The following is a 26451-nucleotide window of genomic DNA, read 5'->3' as shown; positions in this document are numbered from 1 at the left end:
AAAGGGCTATTTCATTTTCTGGGCCTGTTCATTAAGATGTTGATTCACTCCTTGCAGAAGCAATTGAAACTCTTTTTGGAAGGATGACCACCAGTCCAACTCTAGCTTTAATTCCTTGGACTTGGAGGATATTTACTGCTTTGTCAATCAGAGAGGGCTATTTAATGCAAAGGCAGAGGAATTGTTGGGGAAGGGGAGGGGAGAAGGTCATGAAATTACTGCTTAGAATTGGTATCACTGGCAAGAGTTTTTAAGGTCATTGAAGAGTCATCAACCTCACAGATGACAATTCCAAAAAAAGTAGTAGTTATGAAAGGGAAAATACCAATTGTTGTCTTGTCAAACAAAAAACTAAGCATTGTGTTTTACATGAACACCCAGTAGCTTCCACCAATTTTGCAAAGCACGTTTCCCCTTGGGTGGGGAGTGTGGAGTCTTCCCTTCTATTACATCCTTCCATTGACACACTGGAGGCCCCAGGGCAGGACAAATCCACCCAGATATTTGTAACTCTGAAAGTTCATTTGCGTCATTTGAGTCCAAGATGTGTCATTATTCTAGGCTCAAACCACATCCTGCAAAATGAAAACAACAAGGAGACCTTTGACCAAAAACCGGGGAGGAGGTGGGACAAGAACCAAGGGGCCGACAAACTGTTAAGGTGTTAAAAGACACAGCTAGTGTTTCGGGAGTTTTGAGAAACAAACTCTCCCTGCAGTGTAATGTAATTACAACCTTTTCTTGGCTAAGTGTAGTACCCTGGAGATTACTATAAGTAACTTATAATAGAATTTTTATTAGCGGTAGTAATTTTTTATGATAATTAGAGTAATCTGCAGCCCATAAAATCAGAAGATATATAGTTATATCTTTTGTACAGGAAAAGTGTTTCTTCCAACTATGGAAACATCGTAAATGGCAAATGTAGCTTTATGGCCACTGTTGGCTTTTATGCTGGGCCGTTTGGTGTTGCTTTCCTTATTAACACTCTTCATTACTTCGGCAGTAAATATTTGATGACAAATTCAAAATGTGTCTAAGAGGATCAAAAGGCAGCAGAAGATATCCAAATGCCTGCTAACCCAGTGCCTTCTGCCCTCCCCCACTTCCCTTGTCCTGAGGTTTCCCAAAGGCAAAATCATTTGTTAACCAGCATCCCCATCCATACCTCCAAGTTCCTGTGAGCATCTGTATTTTGGGTCTGACACAGAACTCTTACAAAATGATCCAGCTAGGACATAATTCTCGGAGAACTAATGAGGCTATCTGAGTCTGCCCAGAGGAATATTAAAAGAGACTTGAAAAGAATACTCAGGTCTACACCGACTGTGCAATGGGCTAGCTACTATAGCAAATAACCCCCACATTTCCATGACTTAATACAATGGATGTTTACTTTTGCGTTATTTAGTCATCAAGTGCAGGTGAACCTGGTCAGGGAGTACCTTTCATCCAAGTGGGTGACTTTTAGAGACCTAACCTCCTGCTATCCTGTGGAGGCATAAATAAAAAAATAACTTTACCATCCCTTGGGGCCTCATAGTAAGCTCCATCCATTTGTCAAATGCAGGAAGAGGGCACTCATTTATTTAAAAGCCCATCCCAGATGTGATGCACTCCATTGGTAAGAACTAATCACATGGCCACAGCAAGTTGCAAGGGATCCTGGGAAATTTAGTCCTGGGTATGGCAGCTGCCCTACTTCCAGAAATCTACCCTATAGAAAAGGGAGCAAGAATTTTGTTGTGTAGCTGGCACATCCCTCCCCTACGGAATAAGACAAGGTCTACGTTTATACAGACTGTATCAAAAGATGTATGAGGATGTCAAGCTCTTCACAGAAACAAAGTGTAATGAATATAATGTTTAAGGACAAAATTCTAAAGTCAGACCATCTGTGTTCAAGACCAATCATTTGCCTTTATTGCCACTACAGTGCTGTTCAGGTTATTTAACCTCTCTGAGCCTCAGCTTACAGAGCTGTAATACGGGCATACAAATGCCTGGAATGAATCGAATAATAAGATAAGCTATATACTATTCTAAGTTCAGTACAAATGTTACTTTCTTTAATACTCACTGCAACTCTATGAAGAAGGTACTATTATTATCCAAGCTAAACAAATGGGGAAGCTGAGGCACTAAAAGGCTAAATAAGTTGCCGATGGTGACACCGACTATGTGGAATCAGGATTCAATGCTAGACTTCTTAGGTGCTAGCCAGAGTCTCATTAATGTAATGCCTATTTCATCGAGTTGTTGTGAAGATTATTTGGGAAGATAAGCAGGCAAAGGTTTTGACAACTAGTGAGCATTTAATTTATTTACCTAATTATTTATTTATTCCACCAGCTATCTCCTCCATCAGTTGGTCACGGTGCCCTGAATACACACGATTGGAATCATTGTTATGGATAAGTTAACATTTTTCAAAGACTGTTCTACCAAAGTCTATTCTCAACAGATACTCCTTCAAAAGGGGACCCCTGGTCAAATAAATGTGGAAATGTTGAATACCCTGTCTTAGAGATTTGTAGTCATATCCGTCTATCAAAGGCTCCGATAAATCCTACAATAAAGAAACCTGTTCAGCTTTGCTTAACCTTACAATTCTCAAATTTATTTGCTTTTGGATCCCCAACTAATTAGCACTTATTAACACTCTAAAAAGCTAGTGTTCCATTAATACACTTTATTACACGTTGGGTAGTGTTATACTGTCTTTAGGAGTTCCCATTCGAAAATTATGTGTCTGAAAGCTGTACCTGCAAAACCTATCTGAGGATGGGCCTTAGGAATTTGGATCAGGAGACTAATGTTAGGTAAATGTGTCTGTTTCTACTTATATAGGATTGGGGGGCAGAAGGCAGCCCCAAGGAACAACTTTTTCCTCACTGTGGAAGAGATGTCAATGGCTGTTGAATGGAAGAGAAGTGAAACCTGTTCAAGTTCCCTTTTAGCTTCATTTTTTTCATTTGGAAATATAACCTTGCAATGTATCTCTGCATTAAACCCCCCAAGTCTTGATTGCTAAATCAACTGGAAGTCAACTAATTAGACTTCTCAATTAGCCAGAAACTTGTCACTTCACTATTCATTGGAGAGGGAAATAAAAAGATAAATGACAAGTTAATAAGCTGATAACAGTAATTTTGAAACAAATGGGAACATATTATCCATAAGAATGGCTAAAATATTATCTTTAGAGAATAAACAGGTCATAAAAATATCAATAAAAAATATTAGGAGTTGATAGAAAACAGCAAAGATAGGACTATATTAGGTATAAAGAATGCAAATGGCTAATACACATTTAAAAGTCATTCTGGTAATCAAAAAATGCAGATTAAGATAAAATCCCATTTTTCATTTGGCAAATGAATAAAGATTAAAATGTCTTCCATGCTTGTCAGGATACCCAACACAAAAATATTTATACCCATTGACCTGATAGTGCCACTTCTAGAAACTTATCCTAAAAAAAAAAAAAATCAGAGAAGCAAATACAGATTTATGTACAGATATATTTATTGTAGTGCTATGTATAATATTGAGTGACAGAAAGACTAGCCTAACTGCAGAGAAAGATCTGGGAATACCATGATTATTCTTAGTGGAACATTGCAATATAAAATGGTATTTTCAAAGCATTATTAAGGACAAAGGAAAATTCTCATATAATTACTAATAAAACAAATTACAAGATATAAAACTGCTTTTATACTATTAACCCAATTATATAAATAAACAAGAGAGACAGAGGCAAAAGAGAAAAAGAAAAATGAAGCAAATATACCCAAAAATGGCAACAGTGGCTATTTCTAGGTTTTAAAATTAGTTATTTTGTTTTATGAGTTTTACTTTTCTATATCTTCCAGCATTTCTATAATGATTATGCATGATTTTTATAATCAGAAAAATGATACAACAATGACAAAATTTGGGAGTAAAAAAATCAAAGGAGTCATTTTCTGATCACCACTGATTCAGATCAGCCCTTTCTTCCTTTCTTTCACACATCCAAGTCCATATTGTAAAAACTGATGTTTATTCAGAATGGCAACCCAGAAGTCCTGTGAGATCCTCAATCACTGAGAAAATATTCACTGAATTTACCACACTGAGCTTCCTGAGGTAGAAATGTTAAACACCACATCTTAGAAAGATTTTCAGCAGTAAGATTTGAAACCAAAGACTTTTGGGCTAACCTTCATTTAGCAAAAAAATACCATGCTAACCAAAATAATACATCAAAAGGGAATTCTGATCAGGTGGGATTCTCCTGTGTAAATGGTTTCTTAATTATCTGTTGCTCTGGCTGACTCATACCCCTGCCATTTTTTTCAATAACATGGAAAATTAAAACCTGGCTATTTAAAACTGTAACTCAGTTCTAAAGCACTCCTTTCACTCTGTCTCCTGTGGCAGAGATTACCTTGTGTTCACTAAATCCCCTGTCTTTTTTCTCCAAGGCCCACAGTAGACTACATTTCCCAGTCTCCTTTGTAGCTAATTGCAGCCATGTGATGAATGCTGGCTGGAGGAAGATGATCAGAAATGATGTACACCACTTACAGGCCTGGCTCATAAAGCTTCCCATGTGCCATAAGCTCCCCTCACTCTTTGTTCCTGCACCTGCTGGGTACTTCAGTGGAAGTAGAGAATTCGGTGCAAGACTCTTAAGGCCTAAGGGATGGGGAGACATTAGATGAAAGGAGTCTGAATCCCTGAATGACTGTATGGAACAGGATACAGACACACACACAGAGCAGATCTTTTTGGGACTGTGGCATGATTGAGAAATAAACAATTATTGTGTTAAATCACTGAAGTCTGGGAAATAGTTTGTTACAGCAGATAGCTTACTCCAACTAATATATCACCTTACAACAAACCTACTCAGAGCATTATTCTTGGTAGGATGTTGGCAGAGAGGGGCTTTAGACATAATAGAAACTTTAGAGATTATCTGGCTTGGATTTAAATCCCAGTTCCACCACTTTCTAGCTCTAGGGTCTTGAGTAAATTTACACTGTCTCTCTGAAGCTTAGCTACTTTTTCTGAAAACTGTATACCATCTCATGGTATTGCAGTGAAGTTTAAATTAATATATGTAATTAAGTACCTGTGTAGTTCCTTACAAAGGGTACACAATCAACAAATGGGGGCTTCTCATTCTCATATGAACAGATCCATCATAGCAACTGCTTTTCTCATAGAAAAACTAAGCTTCACAGTCCAGCAGCAAAGAGAAAGTCCCTGAGGTCAGCATTCCAGACATGATTCCTTTATCTAGGCACTGCTCACAATTTCCCTGTTCCTAGAACTATGCTCATCATCTTACTCACACATCTTGAACCAAAATGTGCCTGAAAAACTAAAAGTAAGAGAATCACCTAGAGGAAGTATCAGCAAAGAATCCTAAATAAACTTTGCTGTGTTTGAGTGTGGCTAATGTCAGTCACGTATCCTCAGAACAAAAATCATCTGGGATTAAGATTGTGGAATGAAGAGCTTTCGTTGATTTATTCAAACATACACATACACATTTATGGAGCATCACCAGGCATTGTGGTAGGTGGTGTGATTATAACAGTGGAACAAGGTCTCAGGCCAGTGGGTGAGATACAGAAGTAAACAGACAAAAAATTGTGAGATTAAGGGCTACAATTCCTTTATTTAGTCATTCAACAAATATTGAGCATTGAAACTGAAATGTGCCAGGCACTCTTCTAGGTGCCATGGGTTCATCAGGGAACAAATAGAAAAACATACCCCTGTCCTCATAAGGTAATATAGAGACAATATATCAAATAATAAGCAAAATATATTCCATGTCAGATGGTTATTAGATCTATGGATAAACAGAAAGCAAGCGCAATAGGGCCAGCCTGGGATGGGGGTTGCCATTCTGGGGTAGTAAGGGAAGCCCTCACTGAGAAGGTGACGTTTAATTAGAGGTTTGAAAGAGGTGAGGGAAGGCACCAGATTATTCTCCAAGGGAAGAGGGTTGCAGATAGAGACAATAACCAGTGCAAAAGTGCAAGGCATGCTTGGTAGCCTCACAGATTAGCAAGGGACTGGAGCAGAGCAGGCAAGCCGGTTTTGGTTATTCAGTCTTGCCCCTCATGTTGCACTTAATGCTGGCCTTAGGGTGTGTCGGCTTCAGCTCTCCAGCAAGAGTGTGAGAGCTCTGGCTAGAGGACACGGGTGTGGAAAGGCAGGCGATGGAGGAGTATGATAAGAACAGATATGAAACAGGCAAAAGCCCAGTATTCTCATGTCTGCTACCATGATGACACACACTATCACTCCTTCCTTATCCAGAGATAAGGAGATTGCAGCCCTGGAGGTCAGTAGCAGGGAGGGATTGAAGCTCTTGCAATGTAAGTAGTTGCTCATGGGACATCGCAGAATAAAACAGGAGAGAGCCTGCCTGTGATCAGGATGAGACAGATGAGCATTAAGGGGGCACAGCATTAAGGTCCCTACAGCAGTCCCCAGAGGTTCTTCCCCGCTGCTTTACCACCACATGCCTTACCAGTGACACATCCTCGGGGAGAGGGGTGAGCTGGGAAGTAGTTGGTTGCTTCGATTCTACTTTAAGAAAGCTTCCAAGGAAAGGGAGTCTGGTCTTTTCCATTATTTTACTGATTCATCAATCCTCACACCCTGCACAGGGGCTCAAGTGGGGGCTTATGTGAGGAACAGCATCACTCCTGACAGTTGCAGCAGATGCCTTGAGGGTCCAGAAGCCTAGCACCCTGAGCTCTTTCACTTTGCACATGCAGCTTTGAATACAATTTTTCACTGGCCAAAGACAGCAGAGTCTGGGCTTTGAAACAGGATTTTGAAAAAAATATTGACTTTTTCAATTTTTTTTGAATAGGCAAAACCTATTCAAAACCAAAACCAAACCCAAAAGTCACAGTGAAAATCCCCCATAGCACCATCCCCCAGCCACCCGATCCCCTTAACGTCCTTAGTTTCTTGTATACCAATGGTCCAAAACAGATCCTACAGCTCTATCTCCATCTCTTGCTGCCCTGTAGTACAAATGATAGCCTCATGTTTTTTAATTTATCAGTAAATCATTACAAAAAGGGTATTTTAATTCATCTTTTATAGCTGCACAGGATTCCATTGTGTGGGTGAACCAAGACTCATTCAACCAATCCCCTAATGATGGACATTTGGGTTTTTGCCAATGTTCTCCTATTATAAACAATGCAGTAATGAATAGCTCTATGCATGTGGCATTGAGTCCAGTTTGAATATATCTGTGGGATGGATTCCTGGAAGTGGGATTTCTCCATCCAAGGGTGTGTGCTCTTGCAGTTTTGAGAGATGCCGTCAAATTGTCCTCTGCAGAGGTTGTTCTGAGTTACCCTCCCACCAACAAAATGTACAGGGAAGCCTCTTTCTTCACACATGTCCCACTCACACAGTTTGTCTCAGACATTTTCATCCCTGCTAAACTAATAGGAAAAAATGGAATTTAATGGGATTTATTTTGTTTTATTGATTTATTTTGTTATGAGGGAGATTGTCTCTTTGGAGCAGCTGAGGCACCCCCAGATCCACACGCTGCTCTTTTCCACCCTGCTCAGGGCCTGGGTCACTGACCTCTGTGAATGATTACATATTAGGGTCCCCTCACCTCTGGCTTCTAGTTGAGCTCAGCCTGGGGGAAGGATGAGGAGGGAAGCACAGGGAGGGAGGGAAGAGACTCACCCTTCCCAACTCTGGCCTCACTGAGTTCCCGTCAGCACTGGAGTCAGCAGAGGCGATGCTCTGCCTGTGAGCACGGCACCTCACTGGAGACCCTCTTCCAGGGCCACAGCTCCTCCCTGGCTCTATGACACCATTCTCTGTCCTTGACCCTTTAGGCCTAGGGAACACCTTTCTGCTGGTGCCTCTGCCTTGCTTGTGGTCCCCTTAGCCCTGTCCACCTTTGGTACAGAGTGTCATTTCCAAACTCCCTTCAACCAGACCCTTTGAATGTGCCATCTCTTTCCTGACTTTGATGGATGCAAACATATTATTTAAAAAATTTAACAACCTTTTGGGGAGTTTTGTACTTGAGTTCAACCTATAGCTGCACATCTAAGAAGTAAAATATCCCAGAAGGAAAGTGCTCTAAAGAACTTCCAGTTATTTTCCTGGAACTAAAGTCCATGTCCATTTCTGTTAACCATGTGCTCTCCAGCAGAGGTGACAGTCTGAATTTTCTCCTCAGGGTAGTCCAAAATATTCATGTGCATCTTTCATGTCTACTTTTCCTATTAAAGCAGCACCTGTAGCCACCACCAGCCATCATCACCATTCATCAGGAGCATCTCCCTCAACCTCCAGCCTACCCACTTTAAAGTAATGTGAAGTCATGTCAACCACTGTCCATCCTCATTAAAAATCTCCAATGACTATTGACTTCCCTCAAAATAAAGTTTAAACTCTAACAAGGCCACATGCATGGCAATTCCATAGTTGCTCATTGAGTATCTATTACATATTGGCCTCTGAGGAAACAAAGGTAAATAAAATGCTTTTCTTCCTTTTAGCTGCTTATAGTCTGGGGAATATGGAGGAGATAATAAACTGTTAATAGTTAAATTAGCTATTAGTGTGGCATTCAGTGTCAAACAGCAGTGGAGCAACATCTACAAAGATCTAAGACAGAGGATAAATTTTATACCCAGCCAAGTGGTATTTCAATTATAAAGGCAGCAGTCAATCTCAAGCATGTATGAACTCAGGGCAAACAACCCAATAAACCTGTCTTGATGAAAGCAGTAGGCTCGGTAAAATCTAGACAAGTACTTCCTTATACTCTTCAGGCTTATAACTTCCTTACAAACCCCCCGGACCCAATTCTTATAGATAGAAGTTTTCAGACCTTATAGGCCCTCTGTTCCAGGGACACTACCTTTGCCCAGAACAAGTCTTTTCGAACCCTCTTCTCCTATATAGGAGCTGTTCTTCCTTTGAGTGTTCAGTGAGTAGTACCAATGGTCCCAGTGAGTTCCTCCTTCTGCACAACAAAACTATGGTCTCAGCACTCGTGTGAGGCATTGGAAGAAGAAGGCAGAGCTAAACTGGAGAGCCTAGTTTCCATCTTCAAACTCAGTCAAGGATGGACAGTGGCCCCAGACGCACCTCACGCCACCTCTCCGAGGAGACACACTCATTTGCTACATCTTTGCATCCCTGTCCCAACATTGCTGCTGCTGCAGGATCTATATGAGTCCCAAATTTTCACTAAGACATTGGTAGGAGGTTGTCTGCTCTTTCCAACTTCTGGGGTTCTCTATGTGCCAAGGGTAAGTGCCAGATTGGCCAACTCAGACTTGGGGATTTCTGTGCCACATCCTACTGTAGGGTGCTCATACAGGAAATACTGAACCCACTTTTTGAGTATTCTAAAGATTTACCTCCTTTCTTCCTGCTTTCCTCCCCAGTGGGATAAACCACATATGAATTGCAGTGCTGACCAACTTTCCCTAGCTCCAGCTCAGAAAGTTCTCCCTGTCCTCAGCAGGCTTGGCAAGGAGAAACCAAGGGGAGGCTTGGGTGGGTATCATTCATTTGTTTATTTGAGACTTAAGCTCAAAAAGCCAGATACAATCTTCAGAAGCTTATCTTTATGGTTTCCATTTTATTGAATCTCATTTTGCTAATTCCTTGTGATTCCAGACTCACTATTAGACATAATGGGTTCTTTATTGGTTTAGCCCTAATAATATGTTAATTGAGAGCTCTGATTGCTTTAGAACCTAAGCTTTCCCACATTGAGAAGCCCAAACAATCAAACCATTACTAATAAGGTTCGGATATGGGGAGATCTGTATGATTCTAAAGTTGGCAGGGTGGGAAGAGGGTGCTTCTTGTGCAGTGATGTTCCAGCATGAAGCCCTTGTGACGGCGTATGGCGGCACATTGCCCAAGCAGCTGGGTGGGTAGGAAGGGGAAGGGCGACCTCAGTGCAAAGCATGTTGCAGCCTCAAAAGGCCCCTGTCTGACAGGTGATGCTACGAGGACTCACAACCTCAGCTTGCTGCCGGCACCCTGATGACGCACAGCACCAGGACAACATCGTGTTCGGCTATTTGTAAACCAAGCAGGAGCTGAGGCAACATCCCACTCACAAGGAAAACATTGATTTGAAGAGGCTTGGAGTGGGGCTCGAGCCTCAACAAGCGCGGAAGGGCCTTCTTAACTGACACAATAAATTAGTTCAAAGCCGATGACAGCCTCGCAGATTACCCACCGCCTCACAAAGGAGGGAACGCTCTGGTCCCCTTCACGAAAACATAGATAAAAATTGTGTTCTTCTCCTCTAATGAGGCAAGCTCAGATATAAGTCAATAGAGCAATTCATTAACAAATCTAATGAAATCCCCGGGGTTGCCAGTGAGATGGCAATGAAAGTCTCCTTGGGCGGCTGGTCCATATGTTGAGGGTCAGATTGCAGAGTGGTTTCCTCTGGCCTATTCACTGCCCACATATGGCAGTTAAGGTCACTGTTATCAGACACTTTCTCTGTACACAAAACAAAATTTCCATATGGCCCATGGAAATGGCCCGGCCTGGCTCCTGGGCAGCTTCCCACGGCTCTCTTTGTGCGGTGCTGGTTAGAAGTGTAAAAGAGGGTGTGAGGGGTTACCTCGTCACTCAATTGCTCTGCCTGCTTTGTGCGTCAGTCCAATTTAGGGAAAATCTGCATCACTTTTTCCCCTGTCTCTCAGGCACAAATGCTCATGTCAGTCTATTAGAACGTGATGGAAGTACTGATCACAGCCTCCACATTTAAATCCTTTTGAAACTGCGGTGACCTGCGGAAGAGGGTTCTGAGGGGAAGGACCTTCTCAAGGCTCTTTCAAATCCACATAAATAAAGGCCCTTCCTGGCTTAGAGTGGGCCCTCAGATTGAGCCCCACAGAGCCCCTCAAAAAGCCCAACACGATTGTCATGGATATTACATGACAGTAACAAGACCAGGCCAGCAAAGACAAGGCTCCCGGCCGCACAAAACTGGATGGGGCTTTCTTCATGATCTGGGCCTCGGATTGTTGACAGCCCAGTAAATAGGCTGTTTAACCCTTTGAAAGTGAATAAAGAGGGTGTAGACAAATGCTTTCTGATGGAGTTTGTGCATGTAATGGGCAAGAGCGTACACACACTCGGGAACTTTGGAGACTTGAGGGGTGGGACGGGGCTGGCCAAGGACAGCGGGAGGCTTCCTTCTTAGGCAAGGACACAAGTCTTGATAGCATTTCTTATGAAATTGATGGAACGAGGCAGGGGTCAGGGAGAGTAGATATGAAGGTGCAGATGACCAGGCCATTTGGGACAACAGTGCTAACCCTGTAAGGATCTCCTGTGGCCGCCAAAGCTTGTCAACACCTGGTGCTCAGGCATGCTGGGAAGCGGTGCCAGAGGCCCTGTTCCCTCATACCTCCGCGGTCTTCACTCACTCTCTCACTGAGAAGGGAATGACAGCAGCAGTAGCAGTAATGGCCTGGAAGACATCTGATGACTGAGCACTGTGCAACATTATCTACCCAAGGTGTCGTGACCACTAGGCAAGGCAGGAACAATGAGCCCCATTTTGCAGATGAGGACACTGAGGCACAGAGCGGTTGAACCACTTGCAAGAGATTCATAGCTTATGAGTGACAAACGGGCTTAGGCCATTCTTACTGCCTCTGCTAACCTGTCTCCAGGCTGGGTCTCTCCATTGGCTTCAGGGAGGAAAATTCCTGTTCCACTGTCCCATTGCTTTAATAAATACAATAATGCTGACTCTCTGTCTCCCTCTCAATTTGATTTTGAGTGAGGATATATTCCTACTGACCTAAGAAGCCAAAATAAACAGGAGAATGAAAACTGCCTCCCAGAAATTTAAAATTATGCTTATTGCCTCCAATTTCATAAGCTACTTAGGTTCCCACTGAAATGACTCCCCCATGAGCCACAATTCCTTAGGCTTGGCAGCCGTGGAGTTTCCATAAATCCAAATACTACTGTTTCTAACCTCTGACTGTACTTTAACTGGGAAGGGCCTTTGTAATTCATTTAACTCATTTTAATTGTCTTTGGGGGGTTGAGAGCTTTCTTCGGCCAGCTCTGCTGGCAGGGGGAGCTGATTACGGAGCTCACGCTGCCATCACCAAGACCCCTCATGAACATGCATGCCGGGCTTGGCACCCCTCGGTAATTGTAATATTTCTTCCTTACTGCTTATGTCAGAGAGTCATTACTAGGAGAGGCTGACACATTTGACATGTGTGGCATCGACACACATTAGGTGGTCCTTAGACAATTTTGAGACAAAGTTTAGTCAGTGCAGCAGGAGCCCAGCCCTGTTGTAAGCAGCAGAAATAAAAGGAAAAACATCTTTTCATGTCAGTTCCTCACACATTGTAATTAGCCCTATTTGTGTGGATCTCTTCCTTCCTACCTCAGGACTGTAAAGTTCTGGCAGTCTGGGGCTGGCGTTGGGGTGTAACCCCATATGCGCCCTCCCCCTCATGCCTGGAGGTAGCATTTCTGTTGTCAGTTATAGTGTCCCCAGCACCACACTGGTTAATACAGCATCTCCTTTAACATTCAGATCAAACGTATGAGGCAGATGCTATTACTGTTTCACAGCAAGAAAAGTCTGAAGCTCAGAGAGGTTAAGCAACTTGACCGGAATTAAACAGCTCATACACCTGAATTCAAAATGCTGATATGCTTTCCAACACACTACCTAGCTTAGGGTGGCACCCAGCACAGGCAAAAACTCAGTAACTGCTTGCTGTCCACATTTCAGTGGGAGGCTGGGCTTCAAGCTGACAGATACTCTGGCATCAGTCTTATCCCACCCAGGACCTGGGTCTGACGGGTCCTCCTCCTCCCCACCCTTCCATCTCTGCTGCCCCTACAGTTGCTTCTGACACTCTGGGCTTTTGTTTAAGGCAAGATCAATCCACATTAAGAAATGTCTCATAATTGCTTGTGTTTTGCTACTGAGAAATAAATGAGCGTTTTCCATCGCCTGATTTAATAGTGCTTACTCTGACTGCAAGAGGGAGCAAATCAATGGCTGGTGAAGGAAAAGGAGCATTTTTTAAAATAACTTGCACTTTAGATACGTGATCTCTAAGTTATTACAAATTATAAGGTTAAGACCTCTTAGATGAATCCTAGCTGCTTAAAAATTTAAAACTCCAGGGTAAAGCAGAGAAGTACTAATGAGCTTCAGGCTACTAAATATCAGAATCTAGGCAGAGAAGCCTTGTCTTATGTGAGGGCACCAAAGTGCCTAACAGCCAGGCTGTGAAATGTGTAAGAAAGAACGCTGCGGGGGTGGGGGGGCAGTGGGTTTGGGGTGCGGGTTTGGCATGGTGGCCTCTAAGAACCTTCAGATGAGACCGGCTGGGTCTCTGGGAAACGTGAGATTCCTCCAAACACTTCGTTATGTCAATGGAGCATTAGGTTTCCGTAGCACAGCTACTCAGTCTCTGAAGAGAAAAAAGAAGAGTATTTTATGAACTGTGGTGCCTTCACACCAGGGTTGGAGGGTGCACGTGTGTGTGCGTGCATAAACCTTTCCCGAAGAATCAGGATTAAAATCTCTAAGAAAATACGGCAGGCAGAAGCGACCTGTAGCATTTCTTTTACCGATGGAAATGTAAACAGAGGTGAAAGAAGATGAAAATATTCAGAGAACCAGCTGACCTGAGCCAATTAAACACTCCAAGAAATGCCTGCCTCGCAAAGAAAGGCAAGAGCTGGCGACCTTCACCTCATACATGATGGCATGCGTCACATACACCTTACTGCGCCCCCACCCCGGACCCCCCTCCAGCTCTTCCCCATGTGCCATCCCAGGGAGCCCACAGTCTGCTGAGACTGATAATGACCTGAAAAAGTACATAGTCCTGTCCCAAGGTTTTGCTGGGATTCAAGATGACAATTCCTGGGTCATTTCTCTTTGCTGCCTTTCCGAGGCTGGGATCACATTTTGATCGGCCCAGTCAGTTATTCTCAGCTCCATTCCCACACTCCTGATTCAGGAATGACCATGGGGGCACCCCTCATGCAGCCCCAGCTTTCCTCGTCTGATCACTAGCATCCCAACTGGTGACCATAATCCCCCAAACAACCTTGTTTTCATTAAGGATGCTAAAATGGGCCATTTGGAGGGAACTGCTGTTTGCTCACCACAAACCCCTGCTCTCTGTCCAGCTTGGGTCTGAGTTCCACATTTGAAATTAAATTATGCTTAGGATCATATTGTCTTGAGCTCATAGTTGCTGACGTGGATATTGACAAAGACTTAGCCAGTATTTGAATAAGAAACAAAACGCAGGAAAAGGCTCTAGAGTTTGCAGGCGGATCATTAAGAAGCTGCCTCGGAGGCCGGAGGCTGGCACTGACTGCATCACAGTTCGTCATACAACATAAACTTCTTTTGACATCTAGTTATGTCGAAATGTGACTGATCACCTAGGGGCTGGAGCTCCTGAGAGGGAAAAGTTCACTGACAGACAGCCGCACGCGAAGCAGTTCTTAAATGAGAATCAAGAGAAAGTAGCATCGGGCGTCCTGACACTCTGCAGCTGCTACCTGGATACGTCTAACTAAGGCAGGCCTGTTCTGGTGAGTTCTATTAGCATCTGTACACTTCTGTCTCATTATCACACATCTGCCCACCTTTATTCCAGTGATGCTGCCTCTCATCTGACAGTTCAGGCACTGTCAGGGAGTGGATATTATGGGAGCAGGGTACAGCGGGCTCATCGTGTTTGCTTTTATTTTCTAAAGACTGGTGTACAGTTTGACAGTACCATGCCAAGGAGGTAAAGGAGATAATTAACATATTGGGCAGTCCCTAACCCAAAAGGAGGCTTGCATTCCGGGTGAAACCAAACCCCTACTGTATAAGCTGGGCTGTTTGTGGCACCAGGAGATCAAAGCCATTACAGATCTAAGTTCCTCACCCAGTCCTGGAGCAGAGAGAGCCACATGCCAACAGTGAGCTTAACTTCTCGACATTTCAAATTTAAAAAATAAAATAAAAAATCCATGCTTCGATTTTGATCAACTTAGCAACTGTCAACATCCTGACCTGGGGATTTTTCCGCAGGAACAGAGCATCTCGACTGTGCCTGATGTTTCCAGATGGACCTCCTGCTGATGGAGGAGTGAGCCAGAGCCCCAGCTTGCCCTCAGTTTCCTACCATCGTTAAAACACCAGGCGGATGAGGGTGGCATTTATGTAAAACAACAGCCTCACAGAGCTACCTTGAAGCCAGAAATCTAGCAGCTGCACCTGCCACCCTAGAACCTCTGGGGATGAGGCTGATCATGCCAAAATGTCCAATAGGAGGGCTTTGGAGCTCTTTGCTGACTTCCAAGTGCCAAAGGAACTCACCCCTCAGTGTTCAGATCACCCTAGGTTCTAAAGGATTCCTGAGTCGAGTTCTTGAGGAAAACTCAGGTCCCTGACATGCAAAAGATACGGGATAAAACATGGCCCTCTGAAAGGAGGGAAGCCCAGCCCCCTGCTGCCCAGAACCTGCTAACATACAGGAAACAATAGAATTCGGCAGAGAGGACTAAAGGTGTGCACCGAGACTGAGACCCCCAGGGACCCCAAACAGAGCCTAAAATGGTACCCCCCAGAAGCCCCAGTCAGCCTAAGAAGCCGATGTGTGCAATTGCATTTAAAGCCATTTAGGAAACTCCTGGCTTCCCTCCCGGGCGCTCATGGCTTTCATCCTTCTGATATTTCTTTGTTCTCCTGCTCACTGAGGGTTTGTATGGGTTAATGGAAAAATTACTGCTATTTTGCAACAATGCAATCAAAGTCAGTTGAGCAAACCCTGATAAAGTGAGAATAGCTTATTCAGATTGAGCTGGCAGGCCTGAACTCACAATTGCAAAGTTTGAATACAAAATAAGATATTCTCTTTAAAAAAAAAAAAAAAGACGGGATCCGTTGTCATTCATGCTAAAAAGGCATTACAGACTGTCGACACTGTACAGAAAAATAGGAGATGTTGACCTTTTTATTATAGACTTTTCTCTGCTGTTGCCCTTCTTTCAACTGCACACCACCACCACCCCCGCACCCCCCGCCCCCTTCTGCACTCACACACACTCTTTTCAGCTGTATGTTATCTCAAATAATTACCCTCGCTTCTGGCTGTCCCTGGTGACTTCTGCTGCTAAAAAAGCTACTCATTGTCGGAGACTGAAGAGGGATTTCAAACCTGCTTCTTGTGGCCGGGCAACGGCTCTTAATTAACCACTCAGGTATTGGGGAAGCTCCCAGCCCAGCTCGCTTCCATATGGCTGGAACATGTCGCCGTGATAATCATGGAAGGAAATACTGTATCAAAAAAGAGCTCACACAACCGAAAGCTTGCGCAAATTATTTTTAATGATTCTTCTCTGGTGAGTCGGCTTATTTGTTACTTCAAGCAGAGAGAGAGGGAATGTGTTGCCCTTGACCCAGATCTTCACAGCATACGCCCCTGGTGCCCCCAACCCCAAATCTGGTGTCATAAAGAGGGTACCCCAAGTAGCAAATTCCCTCCAGGTGCTCCGGAAAGCTCTTCTCACTCTGATTTTCATGAGCTTTGTTTCTACTGGGTGCCTTGTCCCTTCTCAAACACACATACATACACACACAGAATTCACAGAATTTCCAACATGCGAGTGATTAGAAATAACTCAGTGAGTGTTTGGCAGTACGTCACATATTCGTGCCTTTTGTATTTCTTGCTTTAAATAATCTTGGTGGGTGGGGGGGTGGGCTGGCTGGGAGTAGAGGTGGTGAAATTTATAAAGCTAATTAAAAATGAAGTTGCATTTACATTTTAAAAACCACCCATCCACCAGTGTACTGTGTCACTAGACATTATGTATTATTTTACTTTGCGACAGAAACCATTACATTTAAAAATTCATTACAGCAAGGTTAGTTAGACACATGATGGATGCAGCTTTAATCCTGCCATATATTATTACAGTTAAAATGTAAATGATGAAAAATATTTTGTGCTTATCAGCATTTATGTGGAAATGTGTTTTACGGTGATATATGGTGTTATATTTCTATTATTGTGATGAAAAGAAAGCAATACAAAGAGATGAAGTGTTTATTAAAACATGGTTACTTGTGATAACATATTTCTGTTGTACATGACTTTAAACATACTCACTGAGGGCATTTGTCCAAAACAACTGTGAAAGGCATTTGCTGTGTGAATGCAGGGGAAGTTTTTTCTTCTGATTATAGCTCTTTTTAATAGACTAATATTAATTCAAAATCATGTAGAATGCTGTGAAGTTGGCAGCTCTGTTTCCTTTCCGACGTGGTGAAAAACGTACGTGTGTGTATGCGTGTGTGTGTTCAAAGACACCGTCTAGGGCTATAAAAAGGAGGCTTGCGTGTTTATTTTGTACAATCACCCAGAGGAAAGCAGGCCACCCAATTGAAGGATGTTTCCAAAGTGATGTCATCTCAGGCACAACAAAATCCTATTCGAGTTGTAATTAACGTAATGGAAAAGTGATATCAAACATCACTTTCCGATCTGGTGTGCATAAAACAAATGCAAAGGCCGTGCTGGGTCCCTCTGCGGTCCATCAGGGCACAGGAATATTTCAGTTGTGGCCATGCGAGGACTGATGAGGGAGAGTCCTTAAAACCCCAGATGCCGGGTGGGACGGGGAAGTCACCTCCTAACTCTCCTGCTGCCAAGTTCACTCACAATGTGGTTCCTGCCTCCCGCTCCCTCCCCTTTTTTTTTCACCAGCTCCAGAACAATAGTACAGTCGGCTATGAAATGAAATAGGACACAAAAAGAAAATAAACCCTCATCAGCAATGAAAAAAAAAAAAGGAAAAGAAAATTTATTACTAAGCCCTATTTAAAGTAAAGGAACAGAATACAAAAAGCCTTCCTACAGATGTTCTGTGCTGTGTCTCTTGTCCTTTAGGACAAAGTGCTTAATAGTCTCCCTCCCATAACCTTTCGAGTTAGAATATTGTGTAGTATTACCCTAGTGCCGAGGAACCGCATCCAAGAAAAGCCCAGGGTACCTGATTCACTATATAAATTGTAACCTCTTTCTCCCACCTCCCGTAGACGACAGCTCTTGTAATAGATTTGGAATTGAACAGACTTGAAAATTAGTTTCACCTTTTTTCATTCAGTGTCCCAAGTGTCCCCAGGGGGAGGGCAGTGTAGAGTTAATGCAAATTTCCATCAACGCCCCCCCCCCACCCGTGCTCCTTACTCTTCTAACATCTGCTGATGGGAGGATGCCGTTGTGTACATCAGCACAAAGTTTCGCACCCTTCGGGGCTACCTTTGGCACAGGAAGCGAGGACCCAGTGAGCCAACGATAATACAGGCCTTGGTATTTCCTACCTCAGGACCCTCTTTCCCTCTGCTCCTCAGCTGCCTGGAGTTGTTATCTTTAGGAAGTCCAAGGTTGGGGAGAGGGACTGCTTATCTGGCTCCCATCCTAGCTATAGACATGAAACTCCTCCCTGTACACCTTAGGAACATTGTCACAGAGGGGTCACATCCGCTCAGATTCAGTGCCGGTGACTGAACGGGCCCGTGACCTACACTGTCCTTCACCTCCCTTTGTTTGCTGTATAAAACCGACTCAGCTGATTTCCTTCAAAGCCAAGTTATGGAACTGGTGACAATGTCTTCCCATTCGATTAAGAAGGCAAGAGCCACAGCACCCTCTCCGAGGCAGATCTTTCACTTGCATTTCTCTCCCTTTTTTTCTCTTTTTAAATGTTTAGTTTTTTTTTATTTTAAAGAAACACACAGACACACAGACATACAAGCTTTCTCAAGGAAAACAGGTTTCTCAAAACAACTTGCCCGAAACACACCTCCAGTCCATTTTCCTATTTAAAGAATTTTCCCAAGTGAGGATCCCAAAAACTGCAGACTGACCTGAGGTCACCCTATTAAGTGTATTTATTTCTTGGAGCTGAAGAATATTTGCTGAAAGCTGGATTATCACTTGGTAGACCACCAGCAGCTGTTGAAAACCGGGGCATAAAAGCTTGTTTATATCTTTAATGGCCCACTTAATGATGGAGCAAGTATGTTATTCATAATAAAATGCCAAGGAATAATCTTAATACCCCAATGTATGGCGCTAGTGAATTAAGAAACATCTGCTATGTCATAAAAGAACATTTTTATTTGGGGTCTACATTAAAAACATGATTCCATGGAGTTCTACTGATTTATATTGTACACAACAAATTATGATATCTTGAAGTAATTATACTTTACAATTAAACCTACAAGGGCCACTCTTGGGGAAAAAAGAAAAAAGTCCTGCTGGTCGTCATCATTCGAGATCATTTAAGTACATACTGTAGTCTATCCTCAATATATTTCATGAAAGCGGTGTTTAAAATCTCTCTAGGTGTTTGTGCTCTGGGGAGATAACCAAGCTGGACAGGACTTGTGGAATCACCATTGCAGAGTAAAATGGCAGTTTGGATTCAAGGGGAAAGTGTAAAAATAAGTCCTTTCCACCAATAAGTCTCTTGCCTGACTCCGACCCAGGCCCTTATTGTGATGTTCTGGGTTGGGGGAGGAAGACCCAGAACCCCCGCCTAGTTGGGGATGAAAAGGATAACTCCACCCTCCACCCCCACAGGCTGTGTGTGTGTGTGTGTGTGTGTGTGTGTGTGTGTGTGTGTGTGTGTGTGTGTGTGTGTGTGTGTGTGTGTGTGTGTGTGTGTGCATGCTGGGGACAGGGAGGTATGCCCCCAGAGGGAGAGAGGCCAAGAGTCTGGGACAGAGTGGCCCTAGAGATGTCCCTGGAAGGGAGAAGGTGCTGAAGGGACAGGGTGTGGCTAGTCCAATCCCAGCCCTCACCCCCTCTACCCCAGATGGCGTCTGTCTCCAACACAGCCGCTATCGCACCAGGAAGCTGTGTGTCACCACCTCCATGCCCAACACCACTCATGAGTCCAGAGACATGTCTATTGCTTCCTGGAGCTGGGTCCTCAGAAAGGCATATGTAGTAAGAGGAAAGACAAGTTATTTTAAAAGCTGGCTGCAGGGCAGGCTGGTTGTCCAAGGGCAGCGGCTCCTGACCCGGGCTGCTTTGGGGAATGACACAGACAAGTGGAAAGAATACCTGTGCCAGACTCTACCCCTGGGATTCTGTTTGCATTGGTCCAAAATGCCCTCCCACCCCCAGCTCCAATCAACACACACACACACACACACACACACACACACACACACACACACACAGAGCTATTTTTTTTATAAGCTTCTAGATGATCTTCATGTGCAGTCAGGGTTGAAAACTACTGCTCCGGGGAGATCAGATTTGTTTTAAAAGATGGGTGGCACCTTTGTCAGGCAAATACCTCCATGAGCTTTTTTGTTTCACAAAGTGAGGCTGTCCACTGTTGGTGGGAATGTTAACTGTTAAAGGCTGCTGTCACTATGGAAAACAGTAAGGTGGTTCCTCAAAACATTAAACACAGAATTCTATATGACCCAGTCATTCTGCTTCTGGGTATTATACCCAACAGATGGAGAGCAGGGTCCTGAGAAGGTTCTGGTATACCCATATTCATGGCAACATTACTCACAATAGCCAAAAGGTAGAAGCGACCTAAGTGTCAATCTACAGATGATAGACAAAATATGATAGAATATACAACGGAATACTATTCATCCTTTAAAAAGGGAGGAATTCTGATACCTGCTACAATTCAGATGAACCTTGAGGACACTACACTAAGTGAAATAAGCCAGTCACAAAAAGACTAACATTGTATAGTTCCACTTACATGAGGTCCCCAGAGGAGTCAAACTCAGAGACAGAAAGAGTGGTGGTCTGCATAGTGTCGGGGAAGAAGGAATGGGGACTTGGTGTCTGAAAGGGACAGGGTTTCAGTTTGGGAAGATGAAAGAGCTCTGGAGATGGATGGTGGTGAAAGGTCCACAACGATGTGAATGTGCTTAATGCCATTGAACGGTATACTTCAGAAATGATTAAGATGGTAAATTTTATGTTTATGTTTGTTTTACCATGGTTAAAAAAAAATTTTTTTTTAACTGAAGCTGCTTGGGCTGCTGCTGTACATAATACACTGACAAAAGTAACAGACTGGTCTCTGTAAAGGGCCAGATACTAAATATTTCAGGCTTTTGTCAGCCAAACAGTCTCTCTCTCAAATACTCAACTCCACTGTAGAGAAACAAAAGCAGCTAAAGATGATACATAAGTGACTGAGCATAGGTGGACTCCAATAATGCTTTATTTATAAACAAGGCTGAGTTCCACATGATTTTCACAAGTCACAAAATACTGTTCTTAGCTTAGCATACTATACAAAACCAGGCAAAGGGCTGGATTTTCCCACAGGCCACTGTTTGCCAACCACTGGTCTAGACTCTACTCCTGGCACCAGGGCCCTTGAACTTCCCATCCAAATCACCCAAGTCCATTTCCAGGGTTGCTCAGCGAAGACCCCAAGGGTTAACTGTGCCACGGTGTGCACACCCCTAGGCTGTGGGTGGGGAGTGTGGACACAGAAAGGTATGTGGGTCCACAAGTGTGAGCAAGAGGCCCCTCCTGGCAGCTAGAGGACTGGGGCAGGGAGGGAAAAGGCACCTTTTCCAGGTAGTTGCAAAGTTCTCTTTGTCAAGGTAGATGGAGACAACATTTTAAGACATTTTGATTTTTAGAATATTTAAAACTTTTAAATCCTTAGACTCCTGGTAAGTGGGCTCCATTGGCATCTTGGAGTGTACAAATGCTAAGAGTGGGTCTACCTTCCCCACTCTTGATCTGAAACTTGCAGTAGGGTCTGCTTCTCCCAGCAGATAGTGTGATGGCACTTCGAAGGGTGACTGGAATGGTGCTGCACAGAGAAGGGACATGATGGCAGGTCTCTGAGTGAGGCTTTAGCCAGCACAGGACGTCAGAGTGAGAGAAACAGGGCACCGTCCTCAGACCTCTTGGTAAGAGGCTGGTCTTGCCTCAGTGCAGCACATAAGCCTTTCTATTTGGATATTAAAGGAAAGGGGGCTGTTGAAGGATCTGGGCACACACAGGGCCACAGGAGGTTTCTCAGGTCCTCAGTGTGCCCAAACCTGAGGCTCCCCTGTCTGCAGCTGCACCAGCCTTCGGGTCTGGTGTGGACACACTCCCCAGCACTACCACTGGTCTCTCTCTGGACCACTTCCATCCTTTTCTGTCTAGCTCATCTTTTAATTCTTGAAGTGCATTTAAAGCCTCTGTCCAATCATCAACCTTTACTCAGAAGAAAGCTGGCAACCAAAAGGGAAGACACTTCAGTAAAATTGTTCCAGCGTCAGGTCCCAGCTGCATGGAATGGACCAGATCGGCCCTTTCCCAATTTAGCGGTTATAAAAGCCCCTCCCTGGAGCTGGTTCCTGGGCTCACACTGTCTCTCTTGGCAAAAAATGAACATGAGGGAAACTTTTATAACAAACAAGGTGGTGATGTCTCATAAAAACATTTTTATAGTATCTATGAATTTAATGAGTCCTTGCACCGTATGAGCATTAATTTGCCAGGAGATATTTCCTAGAGGAATGGGCGTGGAAACATCCCAGTGACCCCATGGACATCCTGCCACCAGAGCCAGCATAAACAATAGAGACCATGATGGGACGAGGAAAAGTGGAACCCTGGGAAGGTGGCCATACTACATGTTTATGGGGAGCGTCCACTTTCCAATTAACTATATTGCAGGCATCTGATAGGTTTCATAATAGAAAAAAAAAAGCCAGCAAACAAACAAATCTTTCATGCCATTCATGTCCCATAGAATCCAGTGCACACTTCCAGCCAGCTTGCAAGGCTGCTATGACCTGGCTCCCACCCGGCATTTCCAGTCTCGTCTCCCATCATATTGCCACATTCTCTCAAGCTAGAGTTTCCCACACCAGCCTGGTATTTTCCAGGTTCCTTCCTTTCATTTACACTGCTCCAACCACTTGGAATGCCTCTTCTTTTCAACTTTCCTGCTAAACTTCAGGGCAAGGACTGAGCCTAATGCACCGAGGAGGTGAGGCATATTGACAGATATTTAAGCAATTGTACCCTTGAATTTCACCTTCCATTCTGGAATGGAGCTGACCGGATTGTACAGCACATGGCCCCTTCCACTTGCATGACTCCTCTTGCTCCCCAAGAGAGGGCTCTATCCTGCTGCTTTTCCTCTCCTCTGTCCTCAGTCAAGCCTTCTAGATCAATATTTCCCAAATTCAGTTATTTGCATGCCTCTGCTATGATTTTTGACTTACTCAAGTGCACTATTTGGATTTGAACTTGTTTGCTTTTTAAAGTCCACTATCAATGCTTTTTAAAAAGTAGAGTGAATGCCTCCCTCATTTTGCCGTAGCCTGTAAGTAGTCAGTCCAGGGTATAGAAACCCTGGCTCCTTCTGTCTTGTGGCTCTGCCTCATTTCCAAAATCCTCATGGCTTCTGGAGCTCCAGCAGGAAGTGGGAGGGGACAAAATTCAGAGCCACTGTCTGCAAGGACACATCTCAGAAACTAGATATACTACTGCTATTTGTAATTGGTTGGCCAGAACTTCATCATATGGCCATATTTAACTGTAAGGGACCCTGGATAACCTAGCCTTTATTCTAGGTGGACAAATGACCAGTGAAAAATCAGGGCAATATGGCGATAGAAAACAGAGAGAAGCTTCTACCCCATTGAGAAATACCTGTATTATTTTTTTTTACTTTAAGCATATTATAAGTTTATCAAAGTAATACAGGCACATGAATTAAAGTCAAATAATGCTAAAAGGTTACCATAGAAGATGACATTCTTTGCTACTCAACCCAATCCACCTCTCCAAAAACATTGATTTTCATTCTTTTAGTGGTTTCTTCAGGTATTAACCTCCACATTTCTAGCAGATAATAAAATGAAATGATACAGTGATCTCTTGATTCATTAATTTTGGGCTTTTTATATTGACTTTCCACTTTGGTAAATAAGAATTTGGCTTTCTTTCTCTCAAACACACACAGCTTCCCTGCCTCCTCTCCCCAAGATCTTCCCAAGAGGACAATATAAAATTCTTATAGTTAAAGCGGTACCCAATGTTTTCATCATTATGACAATACAAAATATTATCCACTGTTGAGCCTCATGGAGTGCCATCATTTTGTTTCTTTTTTTGAAACTGTAACTTTTATTGTAATTAATATTTGTCTCATTTTTTTTTTCATTTTCTAAGTTTTTAAGAAATATATGTCCATTTAGATCTCCTCCCATTTCCTCCGGTAGCTTCTTAATAGAATAATCTATATATTCAAGGTATCAGATCATCTATTGATTTAATTTTTTTCTGACTCTCCTCCTGGAGGCTTCTGTCCTCCAATCAGGGCCAGCTGCCCTGTAGGACTGGTGTATGGCTATTAATATGACCTATCCTGGAATTGTCTTTGCTTCTTTCATGTGTTAGATTCATTCCCCACATCCCATACTCCCTTCTTTGATGAAATACATCCTCTAGTCACTTTCTGGGAAGGGGCCCATGGGAAGTAAATGTGCTATCTGAAAGGTGTCTTCATTCTACCCCAACACTTGATATGAGGGCTGGGCATAGAATTCTAGGTTGAAAACTCATTGTCATTCAGCCTGTAAAAGATTGTATGTCTTCTCTCCTGGTGTTGACAATCTAATTCCATTATTCCTTCTGGTATTCTGTGCTTGTCATGATTTCTTTTTCCCTCACAGAAGTTTTTAGGGTCTCTGTTTGGTCTTATGAAGTACCATGCTGATAAGCCTTGGGTGGACCATTTAAAATTCACTGTGCTGACCGCTGGGTGGGTCTCCTCAACCCACATGGGAAAACCCGTGTTCTTCAGTTCTGGAATTTTTCCTTATGTTATTTCCTTGATAAATTTCAATCTTCTGTTTTGTATTCTTTCTGTTCTTTCTTTCCAAAGGCTGGATAGTCAAATGTCAGACTTTGTGGGTAGATCTTGTAATTTTTTTATATTACCTTTCTATTTTTTTCATCTTTTTGTTTTATTTGCTGAGAGATTTCAGTTGTGCCTTCCAATCCCCAAATTGCATTTACTATTCTTTCACCTTACCTTGAATTTATAGAGTTTTTTTGTTTGTTCTTTGATTGAAACTCAAAAGCAATAGCATCCTGCTCTTGTCTCATGGATGCAATACACTTTCATCTCTATGTGAATGTTAATTATAATATTGTGGCATTTTCTTCTTCGCATTCTTTCTGATACCTACAAATTTCTTTACTTTTGATTTCTTGTTTGGTCTCTGTCTTTCTTGGTAGAGGTTTTCTTTCAATACCTGTGGATTCTTTACAGCCAGTCTGTATTTAACAATGCAGTACTAACAAAGTCATTGACTGGAGGTTCCATGTACCTGACAGACCTTAATGACTGGTGGGTGAGTAGATGGCAAACCAGCTTTTTAATGTGTTTCCACATATTTTCTCTGATTCCAGGTTCTCCAGAGAGGAATTGCAGACCCCTTGATGTACAACTTATGAGTTATTACCCTGATGGTACATTCTGGAATGTAGGTAAAGGACAAGCACAGAAGAGCCATGCTGTCCAGTTACACAGGCTTTCACTCAGACCACATATTTTATTATAGCAGCTCATCCTCATTCTAACTTGGTTGTCTCTTCTCTATCAGCTTGCCATTTTTACCTGTTACAATTAAGCATCACAGATTGCTTCTAATTTCAATAGAGATGAAGACTATATTTTGGCTTCTCATTCCTCTGGAGATTTGGGAACGATTCCCAAGAAGAGAAGGGGGGAAAAATACCCTGTCGCCTTCATTCTGGAAAGCCCTATTGTGTTGTTTAATTATGTGTCTGTATATTTGATTTGTTCTTTTCACCTAACTACATTCCAAAAGGAAATTTTATATCGCTATTGCAAAGTGGCAAACTGGAAAGAAATATAAAAATAAAGAACAAGTAACATAACATTATTAATATTAGTCAGCTACTATGGCTTACTGAAGGTTCTGGGCTTGAAGTCTGTTCTCTCTTTGTTAAACAGACAGGCTAGCCAAGTATTAGAAAGATGTTACTAATATAAAGACATTGAAGACATTAGAAAGACATATTAATACCAAATGGAGATACTTTCCCTTGTTAACCAAACAGACCAGAAAAATATTTGAAAATGGGAATAATTGGCCTGGTCTGTAATTCAAAGTTATTTCATCCTGTATCCCTTAATGCCTCCCTGCAGACATTTGTATACCTGGCTTCTTGTCATTTTTCCCATGTCAGCTCAAATTTCTTCTTCTCAGAGAGGCATCCCTGAACCACTCCCACTAATGTAACCCTAGTCATAGCTTACTATCCTGTCTTATTTAATTAGCATTTATTGGCATTTCCAATG

Source organism: Manis javanica, chromosome 17, assembly GCF_040802235.1.
Source record: "Manis javanica isolate MJ-LG chromosome 17, MJ_LKY, whole genome shotgun sequence".
Lineage (NCBI taxonomy): Eukaryota > Metazoa > Chordata > Mammalia > Pholidota > Manidae > Manis > Manis javanica.
This window is presented reverse-complemented; position numbering follows the sequence as displayed.